The 24,994-nt window shown below is 48.0% G+C and overlaps 1 protein-coding gene and 1 long non-coding RNA gene across 4 annotated transcripts in view; one reads left to right on the plus strand and one right to left on the minus strand.

Moving 5' to 3' along the window:
- Positions 1 to 24,994, plus strand: part of Auts2 (activator of transcription and developmental regulator AUTS2) — an 830,583-nt gene that overhangs the window by 512,605 nt on the left and 292,984 nt on the right. The gene's annotated exons all lie outside the window — the stretch shown is intronic.
- Positions 4,747 to 7,344, minus strand: LOC125338496. Its single transcript, XR_007208328.1, has 3 exons — positions 7,123 to 7,344; positions 4,996 to 5,000; positions 4,747 to 4,758 (listed from the first exon to the last, which is right to left on the minus strand). It is a non-coding gene; the product is annotated as an uncharacterized LOC125338496 (long non-coding RNA).

Below are 24,994 nucleotides of genomic sequence, written 5' to 3' on the forward strand. Positions count from 1 at the left end.
CCCTGAGTTCCAAGCCCTAGGACTGGAACCAAAAAGAAGAAAAGAGGGGAAAAGGACTTAGAATATGGCTTAAGTGGTAGAGCCCACATAGGGCCCCAAGTTTCCAGCTCCATACCACCAACAGACATTTAAAACATTACTAAATGATATATTATGAGAAATAATTTAATAAACTATGACCCTGAAAAAACAAGATGTTAGAATTATATGGCTAATGTCTTTAATAATCGATTTCAACAATATTTTTAGCTTTCTTATGTTTCTTGTGAAGACCTGGCTTCTTAGTTATTAAAACTGAGCTTCTTGTTTTCTCCTCATCTTTGCCTTATATCATATGTTAAGGAAACAGTTTGAAACTTGGGTGAAGTATGGCTCAGTCTTCAAAAAGATATCAAATATGTAGAAACTTATTTTATGATACATATGTTTTATGAATGGTAGCAATAAAATGTTTAACTACCATATCCGAAATGTCTTGATAAGCTATCTGTTGCCAAAACTAATTTTAAAAAAGAATTTTGATGAGTACACTGCTGAATTAGAATCAAATGTTTTCATATTGTAATGCAGGAGAAGATAATTCTAGATTGGCCCCTCCTTAATATCAGCCACAGCAGTCTGTATGAGCATCTGCATTTATAATGAAGCTAGCTCTCAGCCACCAAGGGTTGGATATGGGGCCCTTGGGGCCTGTGGTAAGAGATGGAGGCGGGGAGGGAGAGACAGACAGACATAGATAGACAGACAGATATTTGTGGGCTTGAAGTGGGATCTTTAGCCATTTATAGTATTTACTAAGTTTGCAGTCAGCCAAAGAAAGTAGTTTAGCATTTACATTTACACATACATATACATTTACCTATCCATGTACACGCTGCAATAAACATTGCTAGTTCATTTCTATCTGTATATTTGCATGCATGTTATCTCAGAAAATCTATTTAAAGGAAACAAAGGTTTTAGCATGACATACTCTGGTGCTTTTCCAAACCTCTCCTCAGCAACAGACCCCCAGATTGGCAGCTCATTAGCTAAGTGTTTACTGACTATTTTGGATCAAATAGTAAACTCGAGTTCTCCTCTAACCCCTGCTACATGGAGGGTGCCCGTGATAAGCTCGCTGGTCCATGCAGTACAACTTACATTAAGTTTGACCTCTGGTGAATATTTACTTGACATAAATGGGAAAATTGCTGGGTTCCCTTGGTGGAATCATGATATTGGTGTTTTTAAAGTAAACTTAAATAGGTCAGAATTTGTATCCTCTAGAGAAAATTTCATGTCTGATTAAATAGTTTACATAAACTTAATCTTTTTCTGCTGGATGCATTATAATCTCAGATATTATTCATGTAGCTATTCCTCTGTGAACCATAAAATGTTCATTTCTTCAAAATGAATATGGAGCTCAAAGCATTAGTGATCTTAAGAGCATAAAAACTTTATTGCTTTGTGCTTAACATTTTTCAAGTAACTTTGGAAAGCTGAAACAAATTTTGCATTTAGATTAATGGAAGATGCTTTCCATTTGAAGGAACTAGCAAGGGAGAGACAATAACAGAAATCCCCCAAGGTTAAAATGCATGCATTTGCTTCTCCAGAGCTGCAGGGGCAGAACAATCATTTCTCAGCAAGGAAAGGTGTCGTAATTGGTCTTATATAGCAGCAGTACCAAAGACGAGTGTGCTTCCGGAAAGCTAATAGGACTCTCCTTAATAATTTCCCTCAAGAGCCTGAATTTGAATGTATATTCCACTCAGCTTGAGGCAAACAATTTGTTCCTATAAGTTCTGGTGGAAGTTACTGGGGGGTCAAGCAATTTATTTTTGTCTTGAAGTTTTCAAAACTGTGTACAACCAGCGTCAAATGCATTTGAGTTGTTCTTCCAGTAATTTGATCCCATTGGCAAGCTGCTTTCCATCTTTCCACCCCCCCCCCCCCAAAATAATGCTGTTATGCTGGAAAAGTCAAAGAAATCCTCAAATACTGTGGCAGCATTCCCTCCCAGAGAAGTTTCCTCTTGCTGTTTCCACCCCTGGTTCACTCAGGTAGATTTTTATTCTTTAGCATGGCATTGACCACAATGGACTTTTATTACATTCCCTACATTCTTTCTCTGTGTGCTGAGGTTTCTGGCTGTAGGAACAGTAGCTTCCCACCACAGGAGAGAAGAGGAGGGTCGGGCTCGTGGCAAGCATGTGGAGGAAGCACAGCTGCAGGGAAGGGTCATGTGGACAGAGATGGGTCCAGTCATGGAGGGACACAGAAACACCAGGAGATGGAACAGTGGAATGTCACAGAGGAGGAGGGCAGCCGGACACTTCCGCTTCTGTGAAGCTGGATCCTGTACTTGTATCAGTCTACCAGCATCAGTGACTAGACAGCCATTGATCATTGTCTCCACCTGCTGAAGAGGAGAAGGTGGGAGTTGGAGCACCCAAGCATTGGAAGAGGGAGGGAAAAGGTGGGCAGGAGGCCCACAGTCCAGGGGAGGACACTTGAGGTTGAGACAGCGAGGGCTGACTGGATGGAGGATGAAGTCGCTCTTACCTAGGGTTCAGCATTGAGCACCTCTTCATACTCTGCTTTTTCATAACTTGAATGTGGTCTGTTTGGAAAAACTGTGTGCTATTTTTCATTGTTTTATGACTGTATCAGGACATGAATTCAGGGCCTGGCACCTCACATGACTCCTCTTGTTTTCTACCACTTTTACTGGGCCTCCAGCTCACCTTTTTGTTAGTCATTTTGGAGATGAAGGCTGGCAAATTCAAACTAGAATTCTCCAGTCTCATCTTCCCTACCCCGCCCCCATGTTGTAAGACTCATATCCAACCTAGTATCAAGTGAGTATCATTGTTGTATTAGTTCATCCTTGACCTGCTGTTTCTGTGATTCCTTTTCCCCTTTCCTAGCCATATAATCTTATATACAAGATAGAAGGTACAGAAAACTAAGAGATATGAAAGAAGAAAAAAGAAACTGTGTACAGGACATAATAAGAACCTGTTGTCTTCCATATCTTAGAGTTTATGTTGATATACTTCATAGTATATGGTCCTATGCACTAAGCAATTGGGTTGTTGAGGTCCCATTAAGAATATGGTAGATGCCAGGCACCAGTGGCTCATGCCTGTAATTCTAGCTACTCAGATGGCTGAGATCTGAGGATCACGGTTCAAAGCCAGCCCAGGCAGGAAAGTCCATGAGACTCTTATCTTCAATGAATCACTAGAAAACCCAAAGTGGCACTGTGGCTCAAGTGGTAGAGTAGTAGTAAACTGCGAGACTAAAGCTGAAGAGCTCAGGGAAAGAGCCCAAGCCCCGAGTTCAAACCCCACAACTGACAACAACAACAAAAAGAATATCATATACATACAGACATAGTCCAGACCTGGAAAAAATTATATTAAGTGAAGTAAGCCAGACCCAAAGAAAAGTAGGTTGCATGTTGTCCCTCAATTTGTAAAAACGTCAGTTTCTTTCTTGGTAAGGCCTTCATCAACTCAGGCCACTGTGTATGTTGTACAGTCTGTGGGTTTTGTGGTGCACAGCCCTGAGACCATAGGCAACCCAACAATTCCACTCCTCAGTCTATAGGATGGTGTGTTTCTATAAAACATACACTGAATTCATAAGAGCCAGAGTGGAAGGGACCCGAGTGTCCCATCAGCCAGAAGAACGGGGGATAATCGACTATGGTCTGCCCATATAGTGGAATATTATACAGCCCTAAGAAAGGAATAGGGGCACTGATGCCTGCCACACATGGGTGACCTTGGAAAGCTGCGTGGCCTGGTGGAAGGCCAAGAACAGCATGCCACGAGGCTGTGTAGAATATCCTCAAGGATATGAGGTTACTTTCTGTGGAGGAGGGTGAAAGTTCTGGAATGAGTGACGATGGTTGCACAACCTAAATGCAGAGGTTAAAATGGTGACTTTTCTCTCATTAACTTTGTCTCAGTTAGAAATTTGGTATGGAAAGAAAATGAACAATAGCCCAGAGGGACTGGCAGCTGCTGGCAATAGGGAGCTCTTGTGGGGATGGAATGTTATAGAATGAGTCTGTCCTCATGATGGTACAACTGTACACCAGACTCATAATGTGGGGGTGAGTGTTCTGCACAGCTCTACCTCTGCAAAGCTGCATTTCTAAAGTATGTGACGTATTACTGATATGCTTGCTATCTCAGGTGTGATCAAAGGGGGCTTTTCATATTGGTGGAGTTTGCATTTCCTGTGATGGAGCAGGAGCCACTCTGCACTGCCCTTCACTGCCTTGGCTACCTGCAGTGTGAGGCCAGCCAGGCCTCCCTCCTCTGCTGGGACTGACTGCCAGCCCCTGGAGGTCACAGCCTTCTGTGTAGATCAGCTGCTTTTCTGAGAGTATTTGCAAAATCAGATTGTATCTTTTTTCTTTTCTTCTTTTAAGCGTCAACACTGAGACTTGAACTCAGGGACTTGGCTTTTTTTTCCACACAAGGCTAGCATTCTACCACTTGAGCCACATCTCCACTTCTGGCCTTTTGGTGGTTAATTGGAGATAAGGATTGCTGGGACTTTATACTACCTGAGCTGACTTTGAACCACAATCCTCAGATCTTAGCCTCCTGAGCAGCTAGGATTATGGGTGTGAGCCACCATTACCCTGCAGCTCTTAATTGAAAACTGAGGTGGGGAGGGTGCAAGTATTTGCTGCTAGTGGGAGTTGGCTTTTTTTTTTAATCAGTTGTGGGGCTTAAACTCAGGGCCTGGGTGCTGTCCCTGAGCCACTTTATGCTCAAGGCTACTCTACCACTTCAGCCACAGCTCCACTTTTGGTTTTTGAGTGGTTAATTGGAGGTGAGAGTCTCACAGGGACTTTGCTGCCCAGCCAGCTTCTAACCTTGATCCTCAGATCTTGGCCTCCTGAGTAGCTGGGATTACAGGCATGAGCCACCAGCGCCCAGCTTTCTTGGCTTTTTTTGATCAAGGCTGGTGTTTTACCATGTGAACCACACCTTCACATCTTCTTGGGCTGTTGCCTCAGAAATGCCAGATAGGTTTGGTTATGGACACATCCCATCAGCTTCTATGTTCCCCTTTCATGTCAATTTCTTCATGAAACATGTGGCCCTAGATTGTGTTTGTACGTCCTGTCACGCTTCCTGTTGCTTTGTACAAGGAAACACCTTTCCTCATGGCCAAAGGTAAACTCTGACGTTGGGAGTTTTTTCCCGTGAAGCATGGGATGGCACATTCAGGAAACCTGCGTGTCAGTGGCGTGGTTTCTGGTGCTGCGCAGTGCTAGCTGCACCAAGAACGTCAGTCCCGGGGACAGCGCATCTTCTGTCTGTGTCTTCTCCCCGGCAGGGAGATTAGGGAAACTGTGCTGTCAGCTTCAGATGTGCTGACAGGGTAATTGGACATGAATGGCTTTGGATGCCTTTTTCCTTGAGCCAGGCTGAGAGGGGACAAGGCAGGCGGCTCCACGGCCCGCATTTCCTTTGCCGTGTGACAATGGCGAGATAAGTAGAACTGACAGTCATGAATGATCCTCTGTCATGCACTTTGGCGTTTAGACGCAGATAAACTGACACCGCTGTCAGACGGTAGCGAGGAGAGCCAGGCCTCTGATGAACCCTCTAATATGGTAAATGGGAGTCTTAATTCTTCATTAACTGGAAAAAGGAGATTTGGCCATGTAATTTTCTCCTTGCTGCCTGTTTTAAAGATTCCAATAACCCAGCATTTACAGCTGAGTGGGCAGGGATTGCCTTCCTCACTCGCCACACGCACAACTGTGAAATCTGAGGAAACGCCGCTTAAACCCAGACTTATCGCCTTGCTTATCTTTAATGACTTTGAAATGTATTGTCCTCATTATGGAACAGTGCAGTTATCAATTCCTCTAATTAGGTGATGTGCTCCCATAAGAAATTTAACATGAAAGCACAGAAGAGGAGCTCGTCAGAGAGGCGCCCGTGCCCGGCATCCTGGCTCTGCGGGGTGCACTGCAGACAGCTCCTCCCTGGTTCCCAGAGCACCCCTCTCACCCTCCTAACACACCTGCGCCTGGGTGGACACCTTTCCTCCTCAAGGGCTGATCTGCAGCACCTCTGGTACCTTCCAGACAATGAGCTTCCAGGCGGTCACCTTGTCCTTGCAATCAGTTGGCTGGGAGCTGGGACAAGGCAGGAGGTGAATAGCATGCATTTGAATGCTCTGAGCAGCAACTTATTACCTCATTCTGAAACCCGTGGCTTGTCTCTTTGGGGGGGGGGGTGGTATGTGTATATGTCTGTGTATATATGTATGTGTGTGTACACAAGTATGTGTATACATGTGTATGTCTATGTGCATGCGTGTGTGTGTGTGTGTGTGTGTGTTGGTACTAGGGCTTGAACTCAGGACCTCTCAATTTTGCTTGGCTTTTTAGTTCAAGGCTAGCACTCAAACACTTGAGCCATACCTCCAATTCCAGGCTTTTGTTGGTGTAATTGAAGATAAGAGTCTTTCAGGTTTTACTCAGGCTGTGAACCCCCATCCTCAAATCTCAGCCTTCATAGTAGCTGGGATTACCAATGTAAGCCACCAAATGGTTTATTGACTAACAACACCATCTCATACATGTTTGAGCTGCATTTTGAAAGGAGACAAAACTGCTGGATTTGGGCCACAGTGAAGGGTTAGATAGCTTAGCCTCCCTTCCCACCTTTGCCTCAATTATCCATCTAAACAAAAAATAATTGTAGCCTCTCCTTTGGGTAAAGTATATAGTTTAATTAGTGTTTTCTAATAACTTGAAATTCCGTGGAGGAAAGTACAATAGAAGTGCAAGAAATTATCTCCGAGGCTGGTTTATTTTGCGCCTCTGATTACCATGTTACTACTGCAGGGTACCCCGTTCCTCTGTCACACTGGCCACTTCAGGGTACATTTCAGGTCTCGTGGAGTGAAATTGTCTTTAATGTGACCATGGCTCAAAGGGACAGAGTGCACAAAAGACAAAAGTCAAATCGATTGGCCCTGCTCATGGCCTGGTATCGCATAGCTTTGTTGGTGTACCAGGTCTGGTGCTACAAGGGAAGGTTGGAGTGGGAAGCTAGGTCCTCTCCTGGAGATGGGGAGGCCCAGCTGCACAGACCTGCCATTTGGCACCTGTTCTTCAGTGATGTCTCACTGAGAAAGAGAGTTCACCTTTAACCACATATGCTTTGGACTTCTGGACCTCTGTTGCATCCTGACTGGTCCCCGGGTATTGCAGTGGAGGGAAGACACCCCCCTGCCATGCTGGGATTCCATCACAGTGGTGCCTGGGTGTCAGGAAGGTGGAGGGCAGACACCCCCATGCTGGGATTTTATCACACTGGTCCCTGGGTGTCAAGAAGGTGGAAGGCAGACGCCCCCCCCATCCCCCCCCCATGCTGTATTCCATCAGACTGGTGCCTGGGTTTCATGAAAGTAGACGCCACCCCCACCCCATGCTGGGATTCCATCACATTGGTGCCTGGGTGTCAGAAAGGTGGAGGGCAGACCTCCATGCTAGGACTCCATCACACTCTTTCTTCTCTTTCTCCTCCCAGCAGTCAGGGCTTCTTGGAGTCCAGGGCCAAGGATAGTGCTGGGGCCGTGGTGCCCACCGTACTGTAGGTCTGCCACGCCCCACTGAACTTCGCTCTGTGGTAGTCTGCCCAGGGGTGGCCTGCCCATGGGCAGGTGACAGGAAGACTCTGGCTCCTGGTATGATGCTTTGAGTCTGAGGCTTCCCTGCCAGGGTTGGCAGGGAATAAAGACGAGAATAGCTGTCCTCACAGAACCACAACAGCAAGCCAAACCTAGGTCCTTAGTGGTTCTATTCCTAACATCTATACCCAAGAATTTGCTTTAATCACCTTTGTTGGGCCTTGGTAGTAATGCATGATTTTGTCAGCCTGAACCACCTGACAAGCATGTTTTAAAAACAACAGGAATATGCCAGCTTTTCAACATGTCCTTATCCTTTACCTCTTCTCTTCCAGCCATCCATCCCTTCCTGTTGAGTACCTTCCTTATGGCAGACCACTTTCCATGAACTTCAGGAATTCTGTTGTGTTCCTGGCATTGTTTTCAGGGAAGGTGGATGTGGGAGATGTCTGCTTTTTGTTGGCTCCTGGGTGGATAGAGGGCATGGAGCTGATGTTGGTTGGGCTTGGGTTTTGTAGGAAGAGTAAAACTTCTCCAGATCAGGAGGATTATACGTGAAGGGCTTGGCACCTAGGAAGTGTGGCTGGCGTGCCAGCTGTCCTGAGCCTGGTCCTGGAGTGTCACGTGTGTCGCACAGGGAGTGACACAGGCAGCGTGCCCAGCCATGAGGGTCTGGCCCAGGGGACTCCCCCCATGTGCAACTGGGAGCCGAGGCAAGATGTGTGGCAGTCGCATGCTCTGCTCTTTCCAGTCCAGCCCAGCGGCCCTGCAGAAGAGCATCCTGGAGAGGGGCCTGGGGCTGCAACCAGGGGGCTCATCCAGGGCTGTCAAGGACGGACGCTTCTCTTGCTTCTCATGTTGCTAAGGACTGTGAAGCAGTGAGCCCTGCCCCTCCTCGCACAGGCTCCAGCCCCTGGAGTAGGCTGAGGGAGGACAGAGTCCTCAGCCTGTCCTCATCCCTCCTTAATCTCTCAAAAGAGACAGGAGCAAAGCTGCTGTCGCTGAGGGCTCAGCACAAGACAGAAGTCCTGAGCATCCTTCCCCTAAGTGCTACGAGCCAGGCTGGAAAGGAGAGGCCATCAGATAGCATGCAGGCTCATCAGCCAGGGCTGGCCGTCCTGCCTGCAAGCCCACATGGCAAGTGTGCCAGCATCTGCCAGTCACGCATGCGTTTGGGGTCCTGAGTCACCTTCCCCCTCACTTCCTTCAGAGAACTTGATTTAAAAATGCAGGAAAACTTTATCAAGGAAATCACGTAAAAAATTTCATGCATTTTCCTTTAGAATAATCTCTTCAATTGAAGCTGTCCCCTGCCACCCCCGTGTCCTGCAGATCATTACCAATGTGCATGATTGAAATTACTTAGAGAAACTCCACACAAATGCTTCTCCTTATCGGCAGTGGTGTGGTGCCCTCCCTCCTTGTCGCCTCATCTTTGTGCCTTTACCTCCTGGAAGTGTTACTGCAGGTGTTACTATTACTTATGTACTATAGTATTATTGTTCTAATTCAGGCAATTGATAAAATACCACAATGCTTCATGCAACAGAATTCATTATTCCATAGTTGTTGTGGGGTTTTTTTTTTGAAGATAGCTATATATCCATGCAGTATTCATTTTTCCTAAAGGATTGTTCTAGAAACACTAGCGCAAAACATCTCCCCAGAACAGCAGCATGGCTGTCAGAGCAGCTGCTGTTTCTTTGAATGGAGTTGCCCAATCTTTCATCAAAGAAACACATCACCCATATCCCTGTCTTTAAAAACAGCAATTATGTGTAAATGCCGCCTGATTTATTTGAGCCAGGGCCACTGGCCAGTATGAGTCACTACAATTTATTGCTAACTGTCACTTTTACATGATAGGTCTGTAACAAATATCGGCCGCATATTGTTAAATTAATCTTCCATTTAAAATTAATGGAGTTAGACTCCCCAGGTTCAATGTAATTTCGTGTTCACAGGCAAGGATGGATGTGTGCTGCATACAAAATGAGACCAGGCCCAACGCCCCAATCTTTCATCACCTTGAACCTGGAGACAGGACGCGTCTCAGCCCCCGCTAATGAGATTGAGCCCAGCCTCTCCTGAGGATGCCGGCTCAAAGAGGCTTTTCTGCTCAGAAATCGCCAGCTCCGTCTTATTTTAATAATTCCTCAGATATGACAAGCCTGATGTGATGTGTGAAAGAGCCAGGCTTGAAAGAGAGATGAAATGAAATTTATATCATTACTTCAAAACCCAAGCCAGGGGAAAGATGTTGCTGTTACAACAGAAAAAAATAAATAAAAACAGACAGGAAGCATTTGAGTCATAAAACTCAGTGGCTGTAAGTCGGGGTGTCAGCCTCTCATTTACTGTGAGGCATATCAGCTTAGATTTCCCCTCCATGATTCTTGAACCTCTTCTTGCATTTATCAGGATCAGGGGGCCGAAGGTAAACACGGAGCTGAGCACATGAGAAGCGACGTGGGATTGCCGTGGGGCGGGCGGCGCCTTCAGTCCCAGCAGCCCTTTCGCAGGTCTGATGTTCATCTCTCACTGTGTAAGAACAATGAGGGCACAGTGTACAGGGCTGTGGGCTACTTCTTCCTAATCTTCTTTCCAAACCAGATGATATGACAGAGGCTTCAGGTTTCAAACACCAGCCAGGTCCTACTGCCAAATGATGGTGGTGGTGGTGGTGGTGGTGGTGGTGGTGGTGGTGGTGGTGGTTCTGGAATTCTTAAGCAAAGTTGACATGCAGGGAGAATGGGAGCCTTTTCCTAGGGAAAGAAAATGCTTCTCAAAAGACAGCAAGCTCCTGTGCGCAGTGAGGGCACCAGGCAAGGCACACCTTGCCCACCATCATGCTTGAGTTGGGCTCTGCAGCCTGCCATGTTCAATTGTGTCAGTCAGGCATGGGGATGTGACACGATACATGGCTGATGCCAGAGTGGTCTCTTTGTGACGTGTTCCTGGGAGTCCTGCAGACGTTGGTGTAGCACTGGGCTCCTCACAGCCATTCTGTTCTGTTCTCTTGAGCTGCTTGGATGCTACAGCTCCTGCTCCCCAGAGCTCCCCCTCATGCAGGACACGGGATGGGAAGGCATGAGAACTCCAGCCCAAGCACTTGGCGTGGTCCCTGGAGGTGGACCACCACACCGTACCGCACCGTGAAAACTCCACCCTCCGGCAGGCGCATGTGGGCAAAGCTGGGCCAAGTGTTCTTCCACACCTCCGCTGGCAGACGATTCTGGAAGCCTCTGAGAAGGAATTTACCTTGTCCAAACGAAACATCACTGCTTTGAGTTTTCCTTTTTTATTACAGAAGAGAGTAGATGGACATTTGCAGGCTTTAGGTGAGTGATGAGTTCACAGGTCTGAGTTTTGTAGCCACAACAGTAGAAAAGATAGGGACCTCTCTAATCCACCCCATTTCTAAAATTAATGTCACGGAGGCCTGAGGAGATTGATTCGGTCCCAAAGTCCAGAAATATATCAAGTGGTAAACAATATGGCAGCTCCTCAGGAAATTAAGCTCAGGATTCCCATATCATCCTGAAATCAAACTTGTGGGAATATAGCCAGAATGGAAAGCAGGGATTTTCAGAGAACTTTATCAATAGCTGTACTATTTCACCATAGGACCAAAAAGAAGAAACAGCTTGAGTGCCCATCAGATGATGAGTGTGTAAGCAAAATGTGGCACTGCCACACAATGAAGCCCTGCCATTTAGCTCTCCAGAGAGGGGGACTGTGACCCTGGCATCAGCAAGGGAGAACCATTGTTCCTGGCATACACTGTGCTAACGTGTGTGTGTGCACAAACACGCGTGCGCACACACACACACACACACACACACACACCCCAACTTTTACTACTGGGGAAGACTCCTAATTAGTAGAGTCCTGTGTCCTTTTCTCCTCTCTGTTACTGACATTTGAGTATCCTCCAATGTTAATCTAAGGTAAATTTTGTGATGATTTCATCCAACTTCATAAATGTTTCCTGAGTAAAGGAGTAGGCAAACTGCAGGTCTTTTTCTGTGGAGAATGGCCAAGGGAACCTCAAAATTATTATGATAAAAAGCAGAACGGGGCAAGTGTCAAGAGGCATCAGATCGTAAGCTGGCGTTTCAGAGGAAAGAGGGCTTGTGAGACTGAGGAGTGGGGTATGGCAGCCATCAGTTTTTAGAAGTACAAGCCTTGAGTGGAGCCTTGGCAAGTGGGATCATGGGCCAGGGTGAGAAGGGCCTCCTGTGCACCCACGCTGTGGTGGGAAGACATCAGTGGTATGAGAAGGACCCCACTGGGGGGGGGGGGGTGGAGGGGAAGAATCAAAATGATGACTTGAGGAGGGCTGGAGCCTGGATGAAGTGGGTCCAGAATGAAGGAAACGCTCCACGTTCTATGCCTGGCAGAACTGCCAGAGATGGTGTGGTGATTAAAGAGGTCAATTCTTCCTTCTAGGTCTTCGTGGTGAGGCCTGTGAGAGGTGATGTTGGGGAGCATTATAGAGGGGTCCCTGCTTTACAAAAATAAAGCAACTAAACCCTCGAGAGCCAAGGTGGGTCCTAAAGTTGGAAGGAGAAGGGAAAAAGAGGTCTTTGCAACGAGGACATGCACAGGATGGCTGGGGGCTTTGTAGTTACTGTTCCTAATCCCTCTGTAGTTAAAGGTCTGAGACTGCAGGGCTGGGGCCTTTTCCCTGCCAGGGCCATGAGGCTCCCCTTGAGCCATGATCAGTGATTCGTACAGGCAACCAACAAGAGCACACAGGATGCAGAGGTGCAGGTCCTATTACAGACTCAAGGATTTGGGGGGGTGGGGGCGGGCGGCACTTAGATAGCCCCATCCTGATAGATGTGTGACTACCAGTACAGAGTCTTAAAATGTAAATATAGTGAAAGAGGAGGAAAAAAAATCTTACTTCATTGTAAGTAATTCCCATTTTGGCAAGATTTTAGATTTCATATGCTTTTTTGTTTTATCAAGTCATGCTACATTAACATATTCACTGGGCATTTGGAGATGTTGTGGGGTGATGGACCATTTCTTTGGTGGTTCCGTGCTGGACAGGCTCTCTTGCTTTGTTGCTTTGTGTCTGGGCCACACTACATGTCTCTCTTCCTCTGTGTGCTTCTCTGATGGCTGAAGTGACAGGTGTGTGATCATTGTCTTGGGAACGTTGCTGGGGCTGGCCTTCAACCATGATCCTCTTGAGTACTGCCTCCCAAGTAGCTCGGACCCCAGGCATGCACCTGCAGTGAGCCAGGCTCACTCTTTAGTCTACTTGAATTTATCCTAAAACAGGAGATGTATGTGGTAGCATTTATGTGCATTTGTGGGTTCTTCCTATTCTGTTATCCCCAAACAGGAATACGAGAGAGCTTTATCCAACATTAGACAAGCACAGCACAAGAACTTTTGGTGTGAGTGTTTGCACATGGCAGGGGTAGCAGCAAGTCATGGGAGCTATTTTTCACAAAGGAGAGTTCAGTTTTAAAAGCTTTTAAGCTTTGGGCTATGGATGTTGTTCAGCATATGCAAAGGCCCTGGGGTTAGACGCAAGGAGAAATAAAGAAAAATGTTTAAATATCAACTATACCTATTCCTGTTGGTGACTTAATCTAAAGGTAAGATTGTCACTCAAAGAAAACCTCAGCTGAAAATCAGCTAAGAGTTAATACTGTAGGATTTTTGACTGCTCTGTTCTTAGAACAATGAAAGGCACCAGCCTGTCAACAAAGTCACCTTTTCTGTCTTTCAACCCCATACTGTTAAGTAATTAGGTTCCTCAACGGAAGAAAGATTATTTAAGTGCTGTAGCCTCCAGCCATTTCCATGAAATTTGTTAAAACTGAAAATCATCTCCATGGCATTTGCTTTATTTTCTGTCTTCCTGAGTTATATTTACAATAACGCCTCCAATTTGAGTCTTGGGATTGCATAAGGCCTTTGGTGGGCCTCTCCCTCCCCTCCCTTCCCCTGCAGCACTGATCAGCCCTGAAGATCAGATGGAGACCAGGAGCCTCTGAAATGGGAAGTTCTGCCTCTCACAGCCTACTTTATAGGCATAAAGATGACGGATTGCCCTCTCTCTCGCATCCCTTTGTTCCACTCCGCCATGGTTATGGAGCCTATTAGCAGGAGTTACAACCTATTTAAGAGCAGTGCTTACCAGTAATGGGGGCCAAATGATTTTGGAAAGTTCAGATGTGCTGGACTCCCTGCAGAAATGAATTCAGCCCTGCACGTATTGATGTAGAACCTGCACAGGGCTGCTGGGGGTGGGGGGGGGGGCGGGGGAGTGAGAATTGTGAGCTCACGAGAAATGAGTGGATGGCAGCACTGACAATCGGGTGGGCTTAGCTCCTGCTATCACCACAGTTCCACCAGGCTCAGATGAATGCCGGCCAGAAAAGGAAGTGGCCTTCCCTGACAGGGCGTGGAGTTTGTATGCTACACTGGAAGTAGCATGGTGGCCTTCCTTCCATCATTCAGCACCAGGTATCGTGAAGGCGCTACTGGCATGTGGGAGGGTCACAAGAAGCATAGGAACACACCAGCAGATCTGGGCTCCACAAGGCTGTGCCACTTCTGTGGAGAAGTAATACTCACTGGGATGGTATAAGCAAGAGCCTTAGGGTGGGCACACCCAGCCTGACCCTAGCCCCTTGGGCCTTTGCATGTTGAAGTCATCCGACTCCCCTCCCCGGCCCATCGTTTCCTTCCCTGCACTAAGGGCTGTGACACTGCCCACTGGGGAGAAGAAGGAGAGGTGTGAGGTGCTGTGGTGCCACACCACTAGACCTGCATGTGACCCGCCCTGCTGTACTACTCGTGAGCCGCACTGCTGTACCTGCATATGATCTGCTTTGCCAGCCATACCTGCATGCGGGTGACCACATTGTTATTAAGCCTGTTTCTGTGGACACCAGCATGCAGGGTGAGCTAGGGGGCTGCTCTACCTTGAGAAAAGCAGTAGTCATTTTATGCTTTATTCGATGAAAGGAAGGATTGAGAGCACTTACTGGTTGATTTATCTGCCCTTCCACTCACCACTAAGAGGAATTAACTGTGGGGGTGACAAGGCCGTATTTCATCTGAGTGACGGGCCCTCACTCAGCATGTAACATTACAAAGGAAACACACTAACAACCACAGGCTATGGAGTTGAAGGTGTGTTTTGATGTCACAGATGCTGAAACATGTAAAAGTGGGTATCTCAGAATCTATGAAACCGTGTATGCAATGTTCCTGATTGTTTCCTAAATCTACAAGGAAGTGATTGGACAGTGAGGACAGCGCTGCTTTTCAAGAAAGGAACAAGGATAGCACAACAACATTGAAAAGACAGAAGCAGCCAAGTGCCTGTCACCCTAGTTACTTGGAATTAGATTAGGATTGTGGTTCAAAGTAAGCTGGAGCATACACACATGAGACGTGCTCTCCAATCCCTAACTGGCTACAGCGGTACACACCTGTCATCCCGGCTTCATGAGAAGCTAAGATAACAGAACCAGGATCACAGTACCAGGCCAGCCCTGGGCAGAAAATTCTGTAAGACTTTTATCTCCATAGAAGAAGATGGGTGTGGTGGTGCATGGCTGTCACATAGGCACAGATGGGAAGCAAAAAAGAGGTGGGGGGGGGGTCGCAGTCCAGGTGTGTCTCCTTGCAAGAGACAAGATCCTATCTCAAAAACAAGCAGCACAAAAAAGGATTGGCGATGTAGCTCTATGATAGAACACCTGCCTAGCAACAGGAAGTTCTGAGTTTAAACCCAGTACCACCAGAGAGAGAGAGAGAGAGAGAGAGAGAGGTGTCCTAAGAGTTTAAACATCAACTCAGGATATACAGTTGCCAGGTAGGCACAGATTGTGGCACTGGAACTGCACATTGGGAAGGCTTGTCCTGAGGTACCCTTACACAGACATCTGTCAGCCGCTGGGCCACAGGGCCTGGCCTCCTGGAATGACAAACAGACATCTCTGTGTGTGGCTTAGATGCCTTTCTGGGCTGCTTCATTGGCCTTCCTACCTTCTTCATCTGTGGAAGAGACAAAGCCACCTCCTCTGCGCTGGGCGTGAGGCACACTGGTGAAAGGACTTGTTCTTGTCTGTTGTGGGCTCCATGCTGGTAAAAGCGCTTGTTCCTGACTGTTATGGGTACTACACTGGTGAAAGGGCTTGCTCCTGACTGCACTGGGCGCCATGCTGGTGTAAGGGCTTGCTCCTGTCTGCGCTGGGCACCAGGCTAGGGCTCAGTCTTGACTGCAGTGTCAGATGCCAGGACAGGGCATAGAATATAGATGAGCTTGCTGAGTTTCTTCACAGTTGTTCCTTTTGGTTGCACTGAGATGGTTTCCAATGGATACAAGCAACCAGAAACTATAATTCGACTGTAGTTAACATTACAATCGCATTGTGTGAGGGGTGTCTGTCTGTCTATTTCTGTGTCTGTGTGCTGTAACTGGGGCTTTACCTTGGCACCTGTTGTTCTTGCTCAGTTTTTTCACTGACAACTGGTATAGTACGACTTTAGCCATGCCTCCAGTCCAGCTTGTTGGTGGTTAGTTGGCGATATGAGCCTCTATTGGACTTTTCTGCCAGGCTGACTTCAAACCATCATCCTCAGATCCCAGCCTCTCAAGAGGCTAGGATTGTAAGCATGAGCTACATGTGCCCCGCCCTAGTTGATTTCTTCCCCACCCCAGGGTGGGCAAATGGTGTGATTTCTTTGTGAACCTCTGTGCTGTTAGAAGTTCTTACCATTGCCATCAACGTGGGAATTCTGTTTGGAATACAATGGCAGATTCCCATTGAGCATGCTTTCACTGTGTCATTTTCAGAAGCCACAGTGACTGAGTAGTTCAGACCATATCTCCACTTAGCAATCGCTAAACACCTGACACTCACTATTGATGTCTCACCACAATTGTGTGTGCCTCAGCAGTCCTCATGTGGCTCGCACAGACACGGACGTATCATCACACTCACAGAGTCACTGCTGTGCACACAGCCCAGAGGGGCTGCTTGAGGTGTCTTGCCCCCCTCCCTTCCCATGGACAGGGCTCCAGGGGGCTTTTGTGCCCCATGTACCCAGTGAGGGGCTCAGCCAGGCTAGGGAGGTGGAAGGATTTATCTGTAGGTAGAGCCAACCTAGACTCCAAAACTCAGTGAGCTCACTCCTGAACCATAAGTCCCAAAGGAGAATTAAAATGACAATCCGCCCACAAAAATCAGGAATGGGGAAAGCCATGATGTTCGCTTTCTCTTCCATGCTGTTTCCAATCGCATCTTTGCCGCATGTGTCTAGTTTTTGTGTGGACAAGTAACTCAAATACGTCTTAAACAGAGCAGGGATGGCTTCCATCTGAAGGCGTTTCAGACCGCACCAAGGAAGCCACAGAGGCTGAAGCCTCACTCAGCCTCGTGTCCTCCCACTGGCACTGTGGTCAGAGATGTGCCCAAGTGTGGTGGTTTGACTCTGCCACAGCTGAAGCAGTGCTGTTCCTGCCTGGTCACCCGACAAGCTTAACAATGAGAGGTGGTCAGGGAGCGTCAGCTTGAGCCTGCTTACAGTGGCCCTGTGAGTCCCCAGAGCCCCGGGGGAAGGGATGTGCGAGAGGAGTTCAGGGCTAGAGTCCTCACGTAGACTTCAGGCCACACCTCCTCGCCAGCTGCTTCATCTCAGCCCTCTCCTCTCAGTGCCACTGACTCTAATTGCAGATTTATTAGGCTCTCAAGTGAGAGGGGAGGAAGGTCCAAGGAGACAGGAAATGGCAGAGTGAGAAAGACCTGGAGAGGGAGGAGCAGGGGGCATGGAGATTTTTTTAAGTGAATAAATGAAGACAAATGGAGGAAGGTGAAAATAGATGAGGAGGCCTACTGGAAGGGGAGGAATGTTCTGGAACTGAGCTAGTGAAAGGCAGGCAAGATGGGGCAGGGGACCTCCAGACAGTGGTGTAAATCAGTGGTAAGCAAATTAATGGGGCCATTGTGCAAAGGGGACTCACTCATCTAAACCACTTCAGGAATGATTGAGAGACCCTGCACCCTCAGGCACACCCTCTCCTCTACCCAGGGCCCAGCAGAGACCATTGTGGATGTCTGTTCCAACAGCAGAGTGAAATTGAACCAGCCGCACGAACTTCATGATGATTCGTAGGTGTGCAAACAGCCAAATGTATGCCACATCTCCTACAAACCCCCAATATTTCTGTAAGAAGTATTAGAGCTCTCATGAGTAGCTTGAAGGAAATGGAATTAAATGATTCATGTGAGTGTTGACTGGGTGCAGTCAGAAAATACAGGGAAGTATTCTAATGACATGGACAGTACTTGGGATTGAACCCATGGCCCCTCATGCTTGCTAGGCAGGTGCTTTACCACTTGAGCCACACCTCCAGCCTCTTTTTGCATTTACTATTTTTTTGAGGTTGGGTCTTGACTTCTGCTGGGTTGGTTTGTGATGCTCTTTCTTGTGCTCTGGCAGGTCATGGAATGCTACAGGCCCATGCCACTACATTCACCATTGAGATTCCCCAGTGGCTGGGATCACAGGCCATGCCACCATACCGCACCCACCGTTGCCATTCCCCAGTGGCTGGGATCACAGGCTGTGCCACCATGCTTGCCATTGGTTGCAGTGGAGTCTCATGAAACTCTTTATTCACCCAGGCTGATCTAGAACCACAAACCCAAGTCAGTCCCTTCTAAGAAGCTAGGACTACAGGCTTGAACTACCAGGCCTTGCTAAAAGGACTTCTTGTCTGAGTGCTCTCCTCTTCTGCATTCTTAACCATGCAGGCTCAGCCCCTAGATGTCTGTCAACACCTGCTGTGGAGAGACAGAGGGTGTCACGGGCCTATGGCTCCTGACAGAAGCAGAAGATGACTAAGATCTTTCTACCTTCTTGGAACATTCTTGCGTGGAGGCATTGAGGAAGAGAAGGGAGAAAGCAAACACTGGGTATGGAGCAGGATCTAAGCTTAGAGAGATTTTGAATTCTATCTCTGCTGTTTTCTGTCATTTCAGAATGTGGAAGCTCAGAAAGGTCAAGTGTCTTGGCCAAGATCCAGAGCTAGTTGGAATGTTGAGGACTAGGTGATCCAGAGCTAGCTGGAGTGTTGAGGGCTAAGTGATCAAGAGCTAGCTGGGGTATTGAGGGCTAAGTGATCAAGAGCTAGCTGGAGTGTTGAGGGCTAAGTGATCGAGAGCTCGCTGGGGTGTTGAACGCTAGGTGATCCAGTGCTAGTTGGAGTGTTGAGGACTAGGTGACAGTGGGCTACTTTTGTAACTTGTTAGTAGATTTGCATCTTCAGGAAGGTCAGTGTGCAGCCTCCAACCATTAGGAGTTAGAAGCAAGAACAGGAGGCAGCAGTCAGAAGTTAGTACCTATGGAAGCACTTCTTTTACAAGTGAAAAAACCACTCAATTCTCTGACACATCTGGGCCTGGCCACATTTACTAAGTGTGTGATATCTCAGCATGCTTGTAAACTGTTGTCAGTGATGGGAAAACAGTATTATTCCATGTAAGCTAAGATCCTGGGGAGTATGGAGCCAGCACTGGGTGAGAGACCGTCACACAAAAAGTCACGGATCACAGGAGATTTCCCAGGTCCAGAAAACATGGAACCTTCAGGTTTCCATGGTAGAACCAGGGGTGATGCTCCTGCCAGGGCAGGAAGCTGTGTCATGCTGGAAAGTGAGCGGAAATGTGGGGACCAGCATCTGGGAGACTTCTCCCTCTACTCCCTGTTTGATTAGAAGATGTTGGTGGTCTTTTGGGGGCTCTGACAACTGAATCCTGGGCCTGTGGTCACTGGTCACTGGTCACAGCTCTCACTATCCCAGTGAAGGATCAAATCCCGGGCCTTTGATCATCTGTATTCCCCTGGTCATGGCTGTCACCACCCCAGTGAAGGATCTAATCCTAGGCCTGTGATCATCTGTATTCCCGGGGTCACGGCTCTCACCACCCCAGTGAAGGATCCATGGCAGGATCTTCACTTTACCTTCACTTGTCCTCTGCTCCTTGCGTCTCTGCTCCTTGCTTCTCCGCTCCTCACTCCCTGACTTGAGTATCAGATCCTTTGACAATTGTTAACCTACCCTTCTGGGATTGTTTGGCATTAAGCTACAATTGTACCATTTCTTCTAATAAATTAGATTTTTTAAAGAGTGCTTGCCTGCCAAGAAGCAAAGTCATTACATAGTGTGTATATTTTCAATGTATTGCTATAAAAATCTACTTAGTCAAACGTAATAGGCAGTTAAAATAAATTTGAAATCACCATGCCACCTCTAGGTTTTAAAGTCATTAAGTTGAAGATATTGGACTGCTTCTACTCAATTTCCATTTTCTTCTTCACGTGGCATGGGGCTCCCTCTGTGAAACTGCAGGCTTCGCTTGGGCCTGAAGCGGGTGTCTATCTGCCTCTCCGATGGATCATTCCACAAAATGGAGCTTTTCTTTCAGAGCCGGAAATGAGTTTTGTAACTATTGAGCATTCCATCATCTTTGTGGATCAGCATTGCTATTTGCCCTAAAGAACAAAATGTACTTGGCGTGACCCGAGCTAACTTCAGTAATTCCACCATTTGATTGCTCAAAGGGGTAGTGTGTGGACAGTGCCCAGCTTCCGCTTACATTACGCTTGCCTGCCCCAGGCTGCCACACCATCTGTGAATGGAAGCCAGCACTGGCGGGAGGGTGAGGGACCCATTACCCAGGCCCAGCCCACACCAGCCCAGCTCGCCATGGAGAGGGGCCTCAGAACAGAACGCGGGCTTGTTTTTTTAAGCCATTTTAAGTTATATGTACTTATTTTTCTTTTCTCTTGACTCTTAGAACCGTTTTCAGGGACCTCTGGCTAGAGTTTGGGGTCTCCCAAAGTTCATCTGCGTTTTGTCAGATGCTGGGCACTGCAGTCAGTGTGCAGCTTTGGGCTGGGTTTGGGGCGTGCAGGGCCTCCATGGAGGCGCTGGTTGAGTCCTCCACATCTCACATCTTTCTTCATCCACTGGGACACACGGCAGGAACCAAACCACCACAGTCACTGTCAGTCGCCCTGCCACCTCGATGTGTGAAATGTACAGCGAGAGGCCCCAGCCGCCACATCAGGGCGACTGCAGACCTTGGCATCCCCATGGCCTCTGGTGAGGTGAAGGCAGCACACCTGACAGCGCCAGATGGCCCCAAAGGGCATACCTGGGCCCGCTGTCCTGGGCAGGCCCCTCACTCAGCAACCAGGTAGTTTCCATCCTTTGAAGTCACACATTCATGAAGAGGAATGGAGTGCTAGTGTCACTCCCAAAGGAAGCACAAGATGCATAAGAAGCTGAGGCACTAGGGTGGGCTTTGGGCAAAGGGACCTGAGTAGCTACTTGGTGTCTTCCAGTTCCTTCACATTTTCCTCCTGGCAGTGCGCGTCTTGCCTTCTAACTAGAGATGAAGTTGCAGAATGCTTCAGTGAGAAGATGGGTGTTCACAGGTCTCAGTGCACTGAGGCTTCCTGAACCTCACCTAAGGCATGATGTCCCTAACTCCTGTGGTGAGCAGCTCCTTGGGTTTACTGTTGGTTGCTCACCTGAAGACGTGCCATCCACCACATGCCCACTCACTCCCTTCTCAGAGGTACTGCGTGGTCGCAGAAGGTTGTTCCTCAGAGTGAGGGCATTTCCGTCCCATCCATGTCTTGCCATGGTGAAATGTATGCCCACACATTTGTGAGTGTCAGACATCTTTCCTCCCCACTCCACTCTCCTCAGTGTCGGGTCACCATTGAGGCTCAACACTGTCGCCCTAACTGCAGACACCCCATCCCTTCCACACCCTCCCTACCCAATCCCATCTCGGCCCTCACTGCCCTGCCCTGTGCAAACCCTGGAGCTTCGGTTACTAAAACTTACACCCACTGCTGGCTGTGTGGCTTCCGGCCTCTTTGGAATGTGCTCCTCAGTGAGCAGAGGACTGGAGCTCTGTCTGCCAGGGTGGTAGGTGGTAGATGGTAGAGGGAGCCTGAGCAGTCACACCAAGTTTGGAAGCCACTCCTGGCACCCTTAATGCCACCCCCTGGGGGCCATCCCTGCCTGCCATTAACAAGCCTTGATTATTTCTGAGGCTGTTCCCACATCTCAAAGTAGGACACGTATGTGAGGCACACAACCGTTTTTATGTGAGAATAACGTAGATTACTTGAAGCTGGGCTGTTGAGCCTACCTGGAAGCGGGTTTCACAGTTGTGGTAATTGCCTTTTCTTTGTGTTTGCATAGAAGATGTTGCGTAGCTGGGAGATGGTGGCAATTATAATTTATTATGCTGTAATTGTTACCTAAATGTTTTTGAATAAGCAAAAATCACATCTGTTTAGGAATAAGTTGCACAGCAAGAGAATTCCCTCAGAAATGAGTGCCGCCTTCTCGTATCCTGTAACTGTACACATAAAACAACATATTTATTTCCCCACTGAGTCCATTACATTCCCAAGTCAAACTGCATCCTCTCTTCCCTCCCCGTCTTCAACCCTTTGATTTAATGGAGGTTTTAACTACTGGTTCTTCAGGGAATTTTCAGGAGGCTTTGCACAGATTAGGTTATTGGAAAGTATAGTTATTTGCTTGTAAAGTGGCAGTTCTGTGTCAAAATTGATTTTCTCTGGAGCTGCAACCGTAAAAGAGATAAGCTTCTATTCTGCATCCAAAATGCGTCAGTGTTCTGCCACCGGCTCTCTCCCCTTGCCTCCTGCTCAGTGCCCTGCAGTCACATGCTGGTGTGGAGGCAGATCTTGGCCCAGGTGGCCCTGCATGGCGCCAGTGGATGGGGCCCTCCATCCTGCCTGCATGGTGGCAGTGGACAGGGCCCCTTGGTCCTGCCTGTGTGGCAGGAGTGCACAGGGCCCTGCATCCTGCCTGCATGGTGAGAGCGTACGAGGCCCCTCCATCCTGCCTGCGTGGTTGGAGTGGACAGGCCCCTCTGTCCTGCCTGCTGTTGATCCCGTCCCTGATTCCCAGGGGTGTGGGCACGGTGGGTGGTGCGCTCTTCCCCTTCTCCATTAAGTAGGAAATGCACCACCAGGAATGGTTTTGTTTATTCCACAAAAGTGAAGCCATCGTAGTAATTACCTTGCCATGCCCAGATTTGTCTTCCATTATGCATCTTGAAGACATGTGCAAGAATAGTTGATGCGAATTCTACCACGTTCTTCAGAAACGATGGCACTGTGTGACACAGCTGCCATGCTCAGCCTCTGGAAGCTCGGTGGCCAGAGGGCAAAGCAAGGACAGGGTTCTACCATCTGCTCTTTTGTTCCTTGCTTAGAAATCCAAATGGAGGCTGTGGGACTGGCAGGCAGCCCTCTAGGACGGGCCCAGGGACTGACCTCACAGTCTGCCATGGAGCAGGTAGCCACATGTTCCTTAGATGCTGTTCCCGTGCCTTCCATGAGGTAAGCGTCTCATTCTAGTCCATCCACGTGTCTGGGATGACCCACCCCAGATCCAGCACAGGCCCCGACCTTTGCCATTCGGGGAGCCTGGTCTCCATCTGTGGTGACCTAGAATGGGGACTCTCTCTCTCATTACCTTTCAGAGCCTCAGTTCAGTCTCTTCTACATCCACACCAGTTGTCCTTTAGAGACTGTGCTTTTCCTTTGTGGGAGATTTGGGTTTTGACTTAGTCTTTCTTCAAACCTGAAGACTGTGTTGTGCTGGTCTCCTGGCTTTGATGGTGGCAACATTACTGTTCCATAGGCCTCCCACTGGACCTGTCCCCACTGGGCATCTGCCTTCTCCCACCCACTCATGGTGTGCCTGCAGCTACCGCTTCTTATCTGAGGAGCAAAAGTTTTTTCCTAAGGAAGTAGCCATAGGCACTGGTCTGTCCAGGTGCTTAGAGATGGCGAGCTTGGAGTGGTTCGTATGGAGGCTAGGAGGGTTCTGTGGTGGACTTGCCTAATGATGCTGCAGGTTCTGCTTGAGTGCCAGCTGGTTTGCACTCAGTTCTGTAGATGTGGAGAGCTTTAGGTTTCCTCACTCAGGCTATCTCAGCCACTTCATTCTTCCACTGATTGATTGTTCGTCAGCCTACAGGGTAATCCACATACGTGACCACCATGCCCAGGGTTTTGAAACACTGGGAACAGAGCTTCTGCCGGAAGGATGAAGGAGGGTCTCTCTCCTCCAGGGATGAGATGGAGGCCTGAGGCTCGCAGCTGGTTTGCCCCAACTCACAGGGGTCTGTGTAGAGGCACACTGAGCCATGTACTCAGGATCTTCTGCTCCCTCCCTGCCACCAGCTCTCCCTCTGCCCTTGAGATTCCTTTCCTACAGGAATAGTTTCAGATTTGATGTGGAAGCTTCATGTGATTAAAGAATTGGATAAATCTGACAGAGAAGAATAAAGCTATCCGTTCCCAGTAGATACCATCCATATCACTTTGCCAAGTACTTCACATCGCTTACATGTCATACAGTAAAAGCAAGGAGAGCCTACTTCTAAAATGTCAAAAGCATGCCAAGTGGAGGGAGGACAGGGAGACACTGTTGGAGTGATGCCGAGGTTTCGTTTTCAATATTCCAGTTCTCAAATACTGTTTTCAACCTAAGTCTTGTCTAGCCCATCACTCCTGCAAAGCAAAGGGCTCCAGCTAAACAAACCACTTCCATCCATGAGAAGGAACAAGGACTTAAGCCACTCCTTTAAGACCCAAGGCCTCTTTAAAAAGCAACTTTAAAAACCAGTCATTCCAGTTCGAGCCGGGGTGTGGCTCCCCACATCAGCAGCTGTTCCCAGGTGGAGCTGTTCTCACCTTGACTGGAAGCCAGGATCTCAGCGCTTTAATCACTAAGCATTTCCCTGCACGTTGAAAGGGTTGTTCATTCTTTGAGGCTGTACATTGCTGCAGTGTCCTGCGAGACAGGTTCCAAGAGAGGAATGTGTGTATTAATTTCTGTCTGAAGTTACTCCCGTCCATTGCAGCTGAGACTGACAGGCTCGCAGCATGGATTAAATTACATCCAGGTTCCCATTAAGTCACTACTCCAGTGCTGATACCTGGCTCACCTTCTCCTTAACCCAAATTAACACCTGCTCTTAGTGGTCTCAAATCCAAAAGAAGTTCCTGCGCTGAACAAGTGACGGAAGATAGAGAGGAGAAAATTAACATAAATGATAGGGCGACCTTCTCACACCACTTATGGTTTCCCAATTAACCAAAGCCAGCCCGCTCCACAGGGCAGTTCTTGCGGTAATAGCTTTCACCCTCCTGTTCAGTGCCAAACCACCGGGTGTGCACAAGCATGCGTGCACACACACACACACACACACACACACACACA

The sequence above is a fragment of the Perognathus longimembris genome, chromosome 1 (genome assembly GCF_023159225.1).
Source record: "Perognathus longimembris pacificus isolate PPM17 chromosome 1, ASM2315922v1, whole genome shotgun sequence".
NCBI lineage: Eukaryota > Metazoa > Chordata > Mammalia > Rodentia > Heteromyidae > Perognathus > Perognathus longimembris.